Source organism: Etheostoma spectabile, chromosome 20 (assembly GCF_008692095.1).
Source record: "Etheostoma spectabile isolate EspeVRDwgs_2016 chromosome 20, UIUC_Espe_1.0, whole genome shotgun sequence".
Lineage (NCBI taxonomy): Eukaryota > Metazoa > Chordata > Actinopteri > Perciformes > Percidae > Etheostoma > Etheostoma spectabile.
In genome coordinates, this window is record NC_045752.1 from 16695456 (window position 1) to 16711327 (window position 15872).

Here is a 15872-nt window from a genome sequence, read left to right on the forward strand (position 1 = left end):
CAGTTATTTTTGGTCAATGTTGAAATCACTATTATTTAAAACAATTACTCATAAATCTTTGGATATAATGGATAGTGTCCAGTGTATAATCTTTTAGTGTCCTTTATTTCACAGAAAGAGTCTTTGGATCAGAATAAAATCTGTTTTACTACTGTTCAGCTTTACAGATATCACACATGAGTCACACAGATAATGAACAATTCCAGAAATATAACATATTGTGCAAGGGGGTGGGGGTGTAGCTAAAGTTAACTTTTCCCAGACAACAGAGTTAGTTTTGCCTTTGTTTGCTCCTGTGGCTGCCCTCCTCCTGCCATCTTTACTCAAGTTTTTAAATTCCAGCGGATGATATGCACACGACTTGCCTCCCTGACTGCATAGGCTGAGAGAGTTTATGGCTTCAGGAGGGGCAGATGTGCACGTGCAGATGTGCGCATGCGCATCATTCAGAACACAAGACAAAATAAGTGTTCTTGCAAAATCAAACATGGCAAAATAATCGTTTCTTCTCGATTATACTATTTTGGTGATCGTTGGGAGCAAAAATCGAAATTCAATTAATTGCACAGCCCTAACAGGAAGTATTGGTTGTTTTGGTGACAGGGCGCCAAAGTTCTATGGTATGTTATGGTTGGAGCTGTTAAAATCCCCGGCCACAATAAAAACAGCCTCCAGCTGTGAGGTCTCGATCCTGTCAATAACTCCACTATCCCCCATTATATGGTCCGGTCCTGGGGTTGAAAGGAGAGGTCCTGTGGAACAATGGCCGAGTCTGGTATCAAGGAGTCTATCCGAGTCTACAGTACATGAAAGTTATAACGTTGCATTTCTTAATATCCCGTTGAAAGCCATCCTGCTCCTCCCCTATAGAAGATAAGCACAACCATCAGAGCTCCACGGTATGTCACCCAATTGCATCACCTCATTCTTTGCTTCCTTCACTCTGGTTTCTCTCTGAAACTAAATCCAGTTTCTTCTCCACAAATGTACCATGGCAACTCAGCATGACTTGCGCCCAAAATAAATGCTGTTTCTGCTGTTCTCAGGTAGTCAAACCATGGAATTTTCTATCATGTCAAGAGGAGTTACAGAGTGCTTAGCACTGATTGAGGCTAATTCTGGCCTCATCTCCAATTATTAGTATTCAAGTACTCTATTAAAATCACTGCAATTGTAAAACTCTCCAACTTTAGAAAATACTTTGGGGAGGAGGGCCTATGGATTGTTTATTTTACAACAGTATACAAACATCTGAGGAGACCAATATAAAATGTAATGTTTTCAGTAATTATGGCAATGTCTGCTTGAAAGATAGAAGGTCACATCTGTATTATAGAAGTCAGGTGGCCATGTGAGAGCTTGGAATTGAACGGTTTGGCATTACCTGAACCACAAAGCCAAAAACTACAAGAATATCCACCTTACTCCCCTATGTCAAGCAGGAATATAAAATATATATAAAGCAGGACCTTTTTAAGTGAAAAGACTTCCGGTTTGTATCAATTACCATTTCTAATTAAACATTCATTATATACTGTTCAGGAGATTATGTATTGGAAGTAGATGCTGGTGTAATTGCATCCTATTTTTTCATTACTACCACAACACTGGTGGTAAGGAAATTAAAGCAATTTAAAGTAATACACCACAGAGCAACATTATCAAAATTATATATTATATACAGTATATATCAAGACACCGACCTTTTAGTATTATACATTAAAACTATCAATGCTAGGGGCGACCTCTAGCTCACCCAGTAAAAGCGTGCTCCCCTTGTAGGCTGAGTCCTTTGCAGCGGCCAAGGTTCAAGTCCGACCTGTGGCCCTTTGCTGCGTGTCATGTCATCCCCCATCTCTCCATCCCACCATTCTTGCCTATCCACTGTCACTATCAAATAAAGAGAATAGCCCCCCCCCAGACAGACTGCAGGTTTATGTGGGCATCAGAGCAAAAACTCATTAAAGTCGCAAAGCCTTGCTTTGATTTTGTGAACACCAGCCATTTTAAAACCATGTTTCATAACCACAAGTCCCCTTTCAAATGTTGGGCCTGTCAAATATTTAAACAGGATGTACTCCTCGAGTTTATACCCCTGCAGCATTCTTCACTTGTATGTTTGTACATTGTGTCATTTTGTCAACATGGCTTAAGAGACAATGTGAGGCCCTTGAGTGAAACATGCTTTCTGTTGTCTGGTGGCATCATTTTCAGCAGAAATGCTGCCCTTTTTCTTCTTTTTAGTCCTTGATGAGAACTGCCCATAGCAAGGTCTCTAGGGAAACTGTGACATAACTCTCCTTACAATTAATTTAATTTAATGCTTTGATCACCACAAAACAAATGTTATTTAACGCCATGTAAGTGAGGCTGATTACATATCATTTTGATACCTAAAACTATCCATCACATTTTTCTTCAGTGAGACTAACTTAAGGTTCAATTCTATAACGTTCACAATTTCAGAAAATTTGACATCAAAGGTTATTTTTAAGCTGTACATAAAATAGAATCATGTACTGAAAAAAAGGAAATATATTACATTCCCAGTACCTCCCCACATCCCTCCTACCACCCTTCTTCCCATAATGCCATCTGTAATAAATGAGTTTAACTGTCAATGAATGTTGTAACCAAATGTTATCTACTCTTTTTTCTGTTAGAGACTGTGTGATTCCATTTACACACTAACTGGGGCATTTCATCAACATGTTGAAAGACGAACTACTACTACTACATGCTCAAAGAATAATTAGTTGACACGTATCACTTTGATCCATTTGTACAGATCTAATCTAGCACAAAAATTAATAACACCCCTGCGAGTGTTTATCTTACTTGCATCAACTACAATAACCTCAGATGCTGGAATCAGATCAGATCACTCTTTGATCCCTTCGCTTTATACAAAGTCATTTGGAGAGAAACTGAGATAGATTTGCAAAACTACAGAATTAGTTTCATCAAAGATGAAAACCAAACTTGGCGTACCTTAGGAAGTGCTACGACGGAGCCTTGGTCACTGCATTACGTTCTTTTAGCCAACTAACAAACTAACAAACAGTGCCAGCTACAAGACCTGCCAGATTAATCGTTATAAAATCACAATCTCGATTCGCCCTGTTCACGATTTAATTTTTAAATAACAATGATTTAAAAAAAAAAGAAATTACTTTTTTAAATGACTTTTATTCTCATTTAATTTTACAAGCCAACTGCATCACAAACGCTAATACTTTCTTCTTTGAGTTTTTAACATAGACTGTATAAAGTAGGTTTTAAAGCGCTCCCAAGTCCTGCAATGCTCACCCTTCTCATCATCGAAGCCTCTATGTTTACAAGCTTGTGGTGATGCGCAATGTGCTATAGGTGCCAAAAATAATAAATGTTTGGTACTACCAATTTGTTTTGTTTTGTCATGGTCAAAGAAATCGTGGCGGTGATGTCAATTCTAAGCAAAAGAATTATTTTTGGCTTGTTACTTTTTTCTGATCTACAGAAGGCATTCAATCAACCACGCTCCTCTTTTTTTCTACCTTCAATTAAAGATCAGCACTCAAGGCATACGGTGTCCCCTGGCAGAGGCCTCTGCCCATCAATCTTATCCGGAAGTTATTTTCTATGCAGCCCAAAAACTGTGGTATGGTATCAAGGTTTTATCAGTTCTTGGTGATATTTGGCCGCTTTGGCCTTCCTATTGAGAGGATCTGGGTACGCGATTGCACAGGCGTGAGTATTGATTTTGACTGGCATGATGTACTGTACCAACAATCCAGAAGTATCCCGCAATCAAGACCATCAGCAGATTCACAACAATTTCATTCATAGGGCATATCTCACTTCTGTGAAAATGCACCACATGAAAATAATTAACAGCCCTTTTGCTTCAGCCCACTAAAAGCTCAAGGAACATCATTTCACATGATCTGAGATTGGTCTCCTGTTGGCCAGGTCTTAAACAATACTGCATTCAAAATTTCTGCTTTAGTTAAAGTTACTGTACCCGTTGCTATAAGTGTTTTGATTCTGAATGATTTGTCAGCCTTTCAACTCTCAAAAATGTAAAAACGTGCTGTATTTGCAGTGGCCAAGAAAGGGATTGCAACCCGCTGGAAACCACCTCATGACTTTTCTGTTTGTACACACTCTGTTTCCTTTTTGGATGTCATGTACATCAGTCATTCCCAAACTGTGGTCCGCGGACCACTAGTGTTCTTTGAGGGTACTGCAGGTGGTCACTGGAAAAGTAAAATAATATAAAAAATATTTTTTTAACCTTCATTTTACCAGTAAATTCCCATAATCCCAATTAGAAATTTTGACTATATACAAAGGTTCTTATTACTGTATAGATGTAATACTCCATTGCTATGGAAAGCGGACTGTTGTTCAAATGAACCTGATGATGATCCTGGGTGCTTGAGTAAAATAAATTAATAAAATATGTGGCAGCCGTGCAGTAAACTTTCTCGCCGGAGCTGGGACGAAGTCGAGAAGCAGCCGTTCAGCAGTCAGTAAAAATACACACATTGGCTTTAATGGAAACCTAATGACCACGCAGCCATTCCAGTGCGGATCCGCAGCTGTTCTGCAACTGGTAGAAATTGTTTTTTAGTTAGTGCGGTTTAAAATATTTAATCCCATTAATCTCATAGTTATCTTGCTATTAAATGCACATTTTTATCTATTCTAAATGTCCCTTGATTTCTTTTTGTTCCAATATTTTTCTTATTTTAATGGTCTTATCAACATGGAAAAGTGGATCGGCTTGCTTTGTACAAATGTTTTTTTTTTTAATTGAAAACAACATTGGCGCCTACTGTAGTGTTCAATTTCACACGTAACATTCACACTTGGAGCAGATAATCTCTCACACAATGTAACACTGACCATCAATAAAAGGGTGAAAAAAATACTTTGACGAGAGGGCGGAGAATTGGCATCAGCTGTATGCTTGGCCCTCAAGTGTATTTCAGACTGGACGTGCTGCGATGATAGCTCAGTTCACAACGACAAAACACACAGATCACTTTGGCCTTTTCAACTTTTAAGAAGTAAACTTTCCATTCAGAATCTTATTGACATCCATTTTGGGGCATCGCGCTCGCCATCCACTCAAAACGTAACGTTACTACTCTTTGGCCGGCTCGCAAGCCCAAACAAGTGTGTGTGGCGTGCCTGTTTTGTTTCCGGTCTAGCTAGATCCGGTGTGGTGTTGTGTGTGTAGTTTTTCTAACGTTCCTAAAAAACTACAAAGTTTGCTAGTTCAAAAAGAATGTTAATATTGCGATAAATTGACGCTGTTAAAATGAGTTTGCGTTAACGTCGTTAATAACGCATTTAACTGACAGCACTAGTTTTAGTGCTAGTAGGCCTATTAAAAGGTGCAGATTAATTCAGGTAGGACTGTGTGTAGACATATTTTATTATGTGTATTATGAGGTGGTCCGCGAAAATTCTTGATAAGAAATAGTTGTCCACACACACAAATCGTTTGAAAACCCCTGGTGTACATGGAGCTCTCTACAGATTACGTGAATGGAGAGCCAGGAAGGACTTTGGACACTTGGCTCGGCATTGCTTGATTTTTGAGATCCATGCTATAGACTTGTGCAACAGCCTACACTTAAGTTTTTGCATGTGATTGGTCTCCTGTCTTATGTCTGTCAGTAGCTAAGTTTCCGTCATTAGGATAAGATATTGAAGAGTCCAAGAATGAAATAATGCACCCGAGACATATTTATGTCTTACACTAAGATAAAGGCCCCTTAACACCCTCTACAATGACACACTGGACTAACACTGGATCCTTACATTTAATTTTATCATAATGACCTCCTTGTGTATGCTTTACAATGCTGGCACTCACTCAAAAATTGTCGGTTTCCATTTTCAATCTATGAAAATCCACCGCCCATTGGCAAGCAATTATAAGGCTTAAATCATTTTTTTGGTTGATATGAGAGCGCTAAGGCAGAAGTCATTATATGTACATGTGCTTTTACAGCTGCCGGAGAAGAGCGGGCAACAAGGATGCCAGAGGCCTAGTTGAGAGCTTGGAGATAATGAACATATGTGAGTGCAGCTCAAGTGGCAACTACTTGTGGGTAAGAAAACGCTCAGGAAGAGGGGGCCATAACAGCCATCTGTTTCTCTTCCAAATATGACCTGGTGTGAGAATATTAACGGAAATATCCTTAAACTGTGAGCAGTGACAGCCGTGCATTAAGTCTGGTGGCTGAAGATCAACAACTTGTCAAAATTATTTCCCTAAAAATATTAACCTCTGAGCTGAAGGTTCTGCCTGAAAATCCCATAGTCACAGACACTGTCTGTGCTGTGGATTGTGTGAATGAGGACACAGGTGGTAAGCTGGTGTTGCATGAAAGACACATGTCAAGGGCGATGTGTCTCGGCTGTCCATTTGTCACCAAAACACATTTTAAAACCAGTTCTGACACTGCTTTGCCTTAATGGGAGCCATTGTGTTTAAAAGTTTATAAGGTTTTATCTATAAGTAAAAATTTCACGAGTAAAAAATACTATCTGGATGGAAATCTGAAAATGTTTTTCTCATAACTTAAGTGTCAACATCTAACAAAGACACTGCACTATTATAGTTAGATATTTTCTTTGAAAACGAGAAAAAGACTTAAATAAGAAAAAATAAATATTAATTGCGAATGAAACAGGACATTGAAAAATACTGTAGGCAGGAAGGACCAAGTGTGCAAAAGTTGTGAAATTGTTTGCGGATGAATGTATACAATTTTTTTTGTAGTTAGAAAGTATTTCTTTCAAACAAATCTACACCAGGTGATTTCACAGATAAGTACTCTCAGCAATCCATGACACATGGCTACCTATCTCTTGCGAGTACTGACTTTTACAGAGAGTAATAAATGTTGTCTGACTTAGCCAAACTCCAGGTCACTACATTAAGCTATAAAAACCTAGGTCACCACATTAAGCTATAAAAACCTAACCACTATCCTGCTGTGGAATGGGAAAACACATAAAAAGACACAAGAGGATCTCTAATGAAATCATTCTAAATATCAAATCGGGAATAAAACTGTCATGGTTACTGGACAAAGCTCTTGTCCTGGTGTTTGATGTTTAATGAAGACCCCTATAAAACAAATTGGCAACAACTGTCACTACATTCTTTACTATTTGTGAGGCTTGGGGTTTGTTACACTGGAAGAACAGCAAGTTTTAAACTTGTTTTTAGCTTCTAAACATGTTAAAATGTCATTACAAGTGCCTACTCATGTGCAGTGATTCCTTCTGAGTGAACACAGTGAATATGACTGCTGTAAATGTGAAAGAAATGTATGAAAGCTTTGTTAATTTAGCTTTGTTTAGTTCCTGTGTTGAGACGGCAGTTAGAGAGCTTAGGGACCGTCTACAAACTACAACACAGAAAAGAGATAAAACCAAAATATGTAGGCTATCAATTATGATTAAGTAAGGTAGCACCTCCAAACTTACCTCAATTATAACTTTTCTCCTGCTAGTTGTACTACAGCACTTTTAAAAAATAAGCATATGCTTATTTTTTTAAATATGTTTCTTTCTCTTTTCGGTGTTGTAGTTTAGACGCACTAAAGCCCTCCTTGCAGTATCGACACAGGAACTAAACACAGCTGAACTAGCACAACTTTTGTGCATTTCTTTCACATCTACAGCATTCAGATTCACTGTGTTCACTCGGAAGGAATCACTTAAAATGGGTAGGCACTTGTAATGACATTTTCAATGTGTTTAGAAGCTAAAAACACACTAAAAACTAGCTCTTTTTTTGGGTGCTAACTCTAGCAGGAGGATAACACGGACAGCACCGATTGTTTTCGTTTTTCTCTCTACTGACATCACTCCAAATTTACAAACAGACCTACATGTTGAAATTGACCGGAATTCTCCTTTAAACTTCATATATTAATTATAGTGAGGTAACACTGTGTACCACCTGAGAGACATAACACAAGCCGCCATGAAGATGAGGGCAAACACACAATCTTAATCTCAGCATTTGCTTTGGTGCAAAATGTGCATCACTGCAAAGGGGTTATGATTGCGATTAAGGTATTAATGTTTGCGCTTGAAATTTTCTCATGCTTTTGCCATTGGTTCAATCTTGTCATAAAAACTAGGCCACTGTTGCCTTTCCCAAATGTCACCTTTCTCTACTCTTGTGTAAAACTTCTGCTGTTTGGAACATACAATACAACTTTGGGGAAATATGATTAGAGATTCTTAGATGAGACAGAATGACTATGAACACTGAGGGAAGGGTGGGAATAAAAGCCATAGTACCTTGTGCAACCTCTCTGCGGAGAAGAAGGGGAAAAGATAAAGAGTGTGTGCATGAGAGGGAGAGGATTCTGGGGTATGCAAGCTTAGGATGACAATATATATTCATCTGTGGATAGAATGCAAAAACAGTGTGTGTGTGTGTGTGTGTGTGTGTGTGTGTGTGTGTGTGTGTGTGTGTCTCAGAGAGCCCACTAGAACGATAATATATAGCACACTGAGATGTGGCTGTGTGTAATTATTTGCGGAATAATCAGATTTTAATGTAACATTTATATGATGTCTAATGTACTTTGATGATTAAATTTGGCACTCTTTTATTTTCCTAACAATTTTTTTGCCGCGTAATCATGACTGATGTTTTTTTATTTTTTATTCTCTTTACTGTGCCAATTTTCCTGACAGGTTTTATCATTGGATGTTGACTAATGTGCAGATAATAGCAGGCTTAGAGAGGGAGAACGTATTAGTCAGTGAAAATATTGCTGCTGGTTTCTTTCTCTGGAAGCAGGTATGAAAGGCAGCGGGAACGGTGTTGTGGCGGCCAATGCTATAACAAATCTCATTTATATTCAAAACAGCAAAATAGCAAAAGCAGGCTACTGGGGAGCCAGAGAAAGAACAGAGACAGAGAATATGTCAAGAAATAAAAATGTCTCTGCTTAGATTCCCTCTTAGCCACTGCGCCTGAGCAATCACCCACAATGCAAAACATCCCCTCTTTTCTTTGCTTTGGCTGGGATGAAAACCTGCATAGTGTTTGGCTCTATTTGTTACAGGCCATATAAATTAATACAAATGAGTAATAACTGCTCACTAAAAAAAAAAATGTACCGATGAAATACTGATTAAAAACTATTTTAAAATGCACCAATTAATCACAACTTTATCCAAATCACAATATGGAGTCCTGCAATATGTAAAACGCAAAGGGCGGGAGGGCGCAATTTTACAGGTGGGGCCCCATTTTTTTTAAGGGAAAATATGCGTCAAACCATTATGAATGAAGTATTGTGGTGCTGCGGAGCCTACAAATTGGATCCTACAGACTGAATAAAACATATTTGTTTTGTACAGATCCTTGCAAAAATTACAAATTAATTTTTTAGATTTTAATATCTTTCAAAGAAAATGAGAATAAAAAAAAAAGATCATTCCCTCAAATATCATAAATCATATCGCAATTGCAATATCAGTCAAAGTAATCGCAATTAGATCATTTCCTCATATGGAGCAGCCCTAGTACCATACTATAGTTTTAATGGGGATTTCAGGCGTTCTTTTGACTTAAACAATGAGGGATTGAGATTTTATACAACAGCATATTAAGACAGTGAACAAGAGTGATGTCCTTTAAATTAAGTGGTCAATTTTTGGTCAATTTTGCCTATAAATGATATTAGTATATACTACTGGACAAAAACAATTTTTTATCAAAATTTGTGTCAACAATTGCCTTAAATTTTTAAAACTGTGTAAAGGCCTAAAATGCAAAATGCCGACCTTACACCAAACAACTTTTCAAGCAATTCCACTGTCGCAGACTAATTTCCAATATCGGAATTAAATTATGAGGGGAGAGTCTTGCTGGAGTCGGGCGTGTCCCATCATCTCAATCGTTTGGTGTAAGGTAGTCATAAAACTCAGTCCGAGTCAGTCTTTTTCCCGTCTTGACGTTCTGACAAAATCAAACAAGTTTGATATTATTGTAAGTTGTAAGTCTTTGTAGTGAAGTTAAATCACATGAACACTGTCAACAACCAATGCACTCACTCAAGCACTCAAGGAAGCAGCAAACTCCTACAGACGGTGTTTTAAGCTAAACGCAAAAGATGCAGATATTCAACCCTTCTGAAGCGTGCCTTCCAAAGACAGATTACTGGCGGATAAATGCGGATCTCCGGGTACTGCCACCATTCATCTGCGTGTACAGCACAAAAGAAAATCGTCAAACTTTTAAGTTACCAGCTAACGCTAGCGGTAACTAGCTTGGATAAATATTTCAAATAATAATAATGTATACTTTATTAATCTCGCAAGAAGAAATTACAATTGTTGTTATTACACAAGCAGTCAGTGTGTGTAATGGTCAGTACCTTTACATGCACTAATGGAGAGATGTCAGAGTGAGGGGACCAGGAGGTGAACTGGCATCTCTCCAGCTACCAGCCCTCCGCCATGCTTCGGTTCGTATGGGGAATTGAACCCCAACCCAACTACTGACTGAGCTAATGCCAACCCTAGATGTAGACTTGTGTGACTCTGCAAGATCCCCAGTCTTGACATATTATGAGTCTTTAACGTTAGATGTGAGATGATTGTCTTTAGAAGTGAGATGGTGTCAGACTTTAGTCTTTTTAAAGTCTGTTCAAAGTCGTCTAGTGTATGGAAAGCATAAATCACATTTGGATCCAAAACCTTTTTTCCAGGCTTTTCATCGTCAGCTCACTATGTGTAGGTTGAATGGATTATATGCTGTCTGATCATTTGAAATATATCACACAGACAATCAATTTTTCAAGTTACTGAACAATAAAGTCATCTCAGTTTTGGTGGAGGGAAAAATCTGGCCAAAAAGCAGAAAATCTAAATTCTTAACTGCCTTCGTCTTTTCTCCAAATAATCTCTAGCAATTGCAGCCCTCTTACTGGCAGAGCTCCCAGATCCAGAGCTATTAGGATGCCATCAGCCCAGGTTCTGTGGCAACCACGGTCGAAGAGCTGGGGGTCAGCTCTTGGCGAACACTAAGTGTAGGACTGGAAGAGCTGTAAAGGCCTGCCAGGGATGTATGCACTACTTTGCCAATGACAGGGCCCTGAGGTGACCCATCTCTTTTACTCTAGTTCAGCTTCACTCATTAAAGAACCCACAAAACATGGCAGTGTGAAACTCTGTGGGCTGGATATACTCCTGTTCCATAAAGAATTTTAACTGTGTGGTATCAGAAAAAAAATGATGACACTGAGAAAATATAAAGTCACACTTGGATTGGTGCATAACAAAATTAGATAATCCTGTGGTAATCCATGATTACAGTAGCATTAAAACTAAAGAAGTACAGTTTTGGTGAGTTAGCAGTAGAGATGATACCTAATTATTTGTTTTATGTCTCAGTAATTTGTTTTGAAGCTACTGGTTTTAAGCTGGCTAAGATAAAACCAAGCAGCATGAGAGGAAAAGCTCCTTAAGAAATAAGGTAAGTGGTTCATATTGTAGCCTCATGAAGGTGTCTGATTTCCTTTCTTCATTAAAATCCTTAAACTGTGAGGTTGAACAGCTTGTTGAGACTATGCTTATAACTCAAGTGATAGAACACTCTCCTGCTGAGGGGCCCCTTTTGGTGCTGCACAGGAAAGCCCCTCTCCCTTTCCACCTCTGAAATATCAAACTCTACTTGACCACCTTGTGTCAAATCTCACACAACCGTACATTGGAGATTTGTTGCACAAATGTCTATGTCTAAGCATCTGTCCCTATTCAAATAAACATGAAAAAACTGTATATAGTACGGCTCCTTCAGGATAAACATCTTTTGGTCCTTTACTCTTGAATGTGCCTATTCTCTTAAAATCCATTATAGTCGGAACCGGAGCCAGAGCTGGTTATTAACGCCTGCTGATGCCAGTTCTGAGAGAGACCAGACAATTATTGTGTGTTGTCTTACATAAGGGACCACCTAAGAATTAATGGAAATCAGAAAATACCAGTTAACCTTTTCCCCAGTTAGAATCTCTTATACAACCCTCAAACAAACACATACACACCAGTCAAACATTCATGTCTGTTTGTCAATCAGGCCTTATAATCTAGGCCTTAGTTTGGACCAATCTACTGTGGTTTACCCAGGAGGCCACAAACTAAGACAAACAAACTGTTGCATTTATTTGGTTATCCTTCCTCTGGCCTCTTCCTGCACAGATATTTTCATTCTGACATTTATCAGCCCCAACGTTAAACAGCTAATAGCCATTAAACAGTAAGAATGCAAGGCTGTTGTTGATGTTGTTGTTAAAGCACCCAAAGAGACATTTATCTGCTTGAACCAGGCCTATCATGCTCAATTTACACAGACCTGGTGTAAACTGCTAAAAATATGAATGCCTTCTGTTCTCCTGCTACAGTGTACACCTATAGATATCGTTCTGAGAACACTTTACATTTTTCTTTTCCTAAGGTCATGTTTAAAGAAAGCTGCCACTTTATATACTGATTTAATCTCATGTTATAATTTGAATGCCTTAAGAAATCATGATTTTATTGAAATGTGTATTATTTTTACTCTGTTTATTCATATGCTATGTGACCAAATGTCAGTATAACAGATGGGAAAATTAGGTTCTCCTGTTCCTTCAAACTTCTAACAAAACCACATCACGACCCGTGCATGCGCACGTCACTCCTTTTCTATCTGGATGTGATATATCTTTGTGCTTCAGGCCGGACCTCTAACTTGCGCAGGTGTTTGGTCCCATGTCCTGTGTGTGTGGGTGTTGTGGCTTCACAAATGCTTTGCTGCATACCTCGGTTGTAACGAGTGGTTATTTCAGTCAAAGTTGCTCTTCTATCAGCTTGAATCAGTCGGCCCATTCTCCTCTGACCTCTAGCATCAACAAGGCATTTTTGCCCCCAGGACTGCCGCATTCTGGATGTTTTTCCCTTTTCACACAATTCTTTGTAAACCCTAGAAATGGTTGTGCGTGAAAATCCCAGTAACTGAGCAGATTGTGAAATACTCAGACCGGCCCGTCTGGTGCCAACAACCATGCCACGCTCAAAATTTCTTAAATCACCTTTCTTTCCCATTCTGACATTCAGTTTGGAGTTCAGGAGATTGTCTTAGCCAGGACCACACCCCTAAATGCATTGAAGCAACTGCCATGTGATTGGTTGATTAGTTAATTGCATTAATGTGAAATTGAACAGGTGTTCCTAATAATCCTTTAGGTGAGTGTAGAAGCCTGCTGAAACGCTCTGAGTCATAGGACCATGCTGGGAACTGGACTATTGATAAAAACTGAATTTCCACAACTTTTTAACAGGTTGAAAAGTTGATTAAAATGGCCTTTCGTCCGTTCAGATTTCCAACGAGCTGTGTGATTATGGCCAATGTGGACTAAGACCCGGTTTATGGAGGAGGGAAGTGAGTGCAGCAGCTCAGGTCAGAGCCAAACCCGCGCCCGCTGCGCCGAAGAGCAAACCTCCACACATGTGCGCCCACTCTTACCAACTAAGCCGACCCGGGAACAGGCTGTCTAGTGTTTAACCGAGGATCCGTGGACTGCATGCATGGGAATGAATTACAATATATATCTGAATAAGTCGCTAAAAGGGTAAAAAAAAAAAGACGCCCAATCTAGCAAGAAAGTTGCTAGAATTGAATAACTTAAAGAAATTATTTAATAAACTTAAATAATTAGGTTAGTGGCAAGAATCATCATTTTTACTTACAGGGATTATAGCTGCTTCAATTGGAAATTAAAATGCAGCTGTGCTTTTTGTCTCCAGCCAATTGTATCCATTGTGTGGGACAACTTAAATCATGACAATGACATTAAAAATGAAGTCTTCTAATTCTCCATGTACATCAGTGGCAGCTGGTAACTAACCACATTTGGGAGGATAGGAGAAAACCCCACCCACAGCGTTTAGTTATTTATACAAGTTGGCTACTTATCTCACCCTTCTTGTGTTCAACTGAATATTAATCAAATGATTCTGCTTTGGTGTATGGGTGCATTCACAAAAAAATTGCTTAAAAGATTTCTTATAAACAATAACTACAGGCTCTGGTCTGTGTGTGTGTGTGTGTGTGTGTGTGTGTGTGTGTGTGTGTGTGTGTGTGTGTGGGTTTGTGTGGTGTGTGGTGTGTTTGTGTGTGTGTGCGCGAGTGACCACTTAAGGCGCCCTTCCGTGTGCAAACAAAATCAATGTGAAGATATACACAGATCGACACCACACATGCATACACACATCTCTCAGCCCTCCCTCTCCACTTTTCTAGTCTCTCTTTCACCACTGACTGAGACACTTGAGATGCTGACATTCACTGTGAGAGCCGACACTGTTTGATAAGTCAAGTCCTTCGCTGCCTGTGTTCAGAGGTCCTAAATATGCTTTGCTCATTAAAAAAAACTGTATGATCAAATCTGAGGCATTGGTTTAAGGGGAAGCGTAATAACCCTAAATTTCTTCTTGCAAAGTGGTAAGAAGACAGATTCTCCTCACTCTACTAGAACTTTAATCAGTCAAATTTGAGATGAAGGTTCAGTGTGTGACAGACATCAAACTGAGCCATAATATTCTTCAGTTCAAAAATAGATTAAAGAAATCATTACATGACCAATACAGAAAAGAAAAGACAGAAACATAGGAACGGAAATGTAATGTAAAGGTGTTGTTGTATATTGTTGTCTTGTTGTTGTAAGTTATTGGAACATCTGAAAGATTGTATGCTGTATTTGCATATCTATTTACTTTGTAATAAGATGATTTTGTGAAATAGGGGCAGGACCAAATAAGCTAATTTCTTCCGCCTGTTCTTTGTCGAACTAATCCTTTTATATGTATATATTTATTATTTTTTGTTGTTGTTAAACTCTGATTGTTTGTGTTTCATTTAGTGGTTTTAATTTTGTTTAAAAATGAAATGAAATATTAAATGGGTTCAACTAGTTAGACGTGTTCTCTTAAAAGTAAGGTTCAAATTAATGAATAATAAGTTTGGGCCATGCTCTTTCATGCTAGGGCCCTAATAATAATAATAATAATAGTAATAATAATGAGAATAATTTTTTAGTCTGTCAAAAGAACTTTTAGAGGATAAAGCAACAAGAGTCACTGAGAATTGACTTAAAGACTGTTTTGTGCTTGGACAATTCCATCAGATGTGACGCAACATTAACGGAACGGAGCAGTTTCAGGGGTTTCAAAGCGAGCGCTCCCTCAGTGACTGATGGCTGTTGTGGAGCTCCAGCTTGGACGCTTGTCCTGGAGTTAATCAGACACTTCTTGATTGAGGATTTGGTAAAGAGCAAAACAACAAAGTAGTTGTAGGATCAACAGCGTTTCTTGGGCATGCCAAATTTATTGATCCAGTTTTCTCCTTACTAATGTTACTGTAAGAATCAATGATAAATGAATGGTTATGCATGGTTGTGTGGGCATTTTCCAAATCGTTACTGGTTACATCACGTACTTGTGGTAGGGACATTTTTGTTTCATTTGAATATGACTGCTGTCTCTGCTTCAACCTTTAAGTCATTGTAACACAAAGTTTTACTAAAAATGAATAAAATTAAGTCTCACAAGTTTTAATCTTCAAGTAAGGAGGACGTTGTTAAATGACCACTCTGCACAAGGATGTTTCATTTCCCTCTCGGGTTACCCTGTGCTAAATGTGTCCTGACTGATGAAATGTCCTGACTACTGAATTGGGCAAACATGTCAAAACACAGGATTAAAATTCTTAGACAAGGGCACGGGTTGGCAATTAGTAAGCTGATTGATTCCTCCCATGTCCGCGGGTAGCTCTTCTTGCTTTTGTTATTGCCCCCTCT

General features: G+C 38.7%; 1 protein-coding gene and 1 long non-coding RNA gene across 3 annotated transcripts in view; one reads left to right on the forward strand and one right to left on the reverse strand.

The window, feature by feature from the left end:
- alk (ALK receptor tyrosine kinase) overlaps positions 1-15872 on the reverse strand; it is a 397773-nt gene that overhangs the window by 149223 nt on the left and 232678 nt on the right. The window lies entirely within an intron of this gene.
- Positions 5354-15872, forward strand: part of LOC116669882 (uncharacterized) — a 13754-nt gene continuing 3235 nt past the window's right edge. Inside the window, exons 1-2 of the long non-coding RNA XR_004326899.1 lie at positions 5354-5507; positions 9326-9329. This is a non-coding gene — a long non-coding RNA (uncharacterized LOC116669882). The remainder of the gene's footprint in view (positions 5508-9325; positions 9330-15872) is intronic.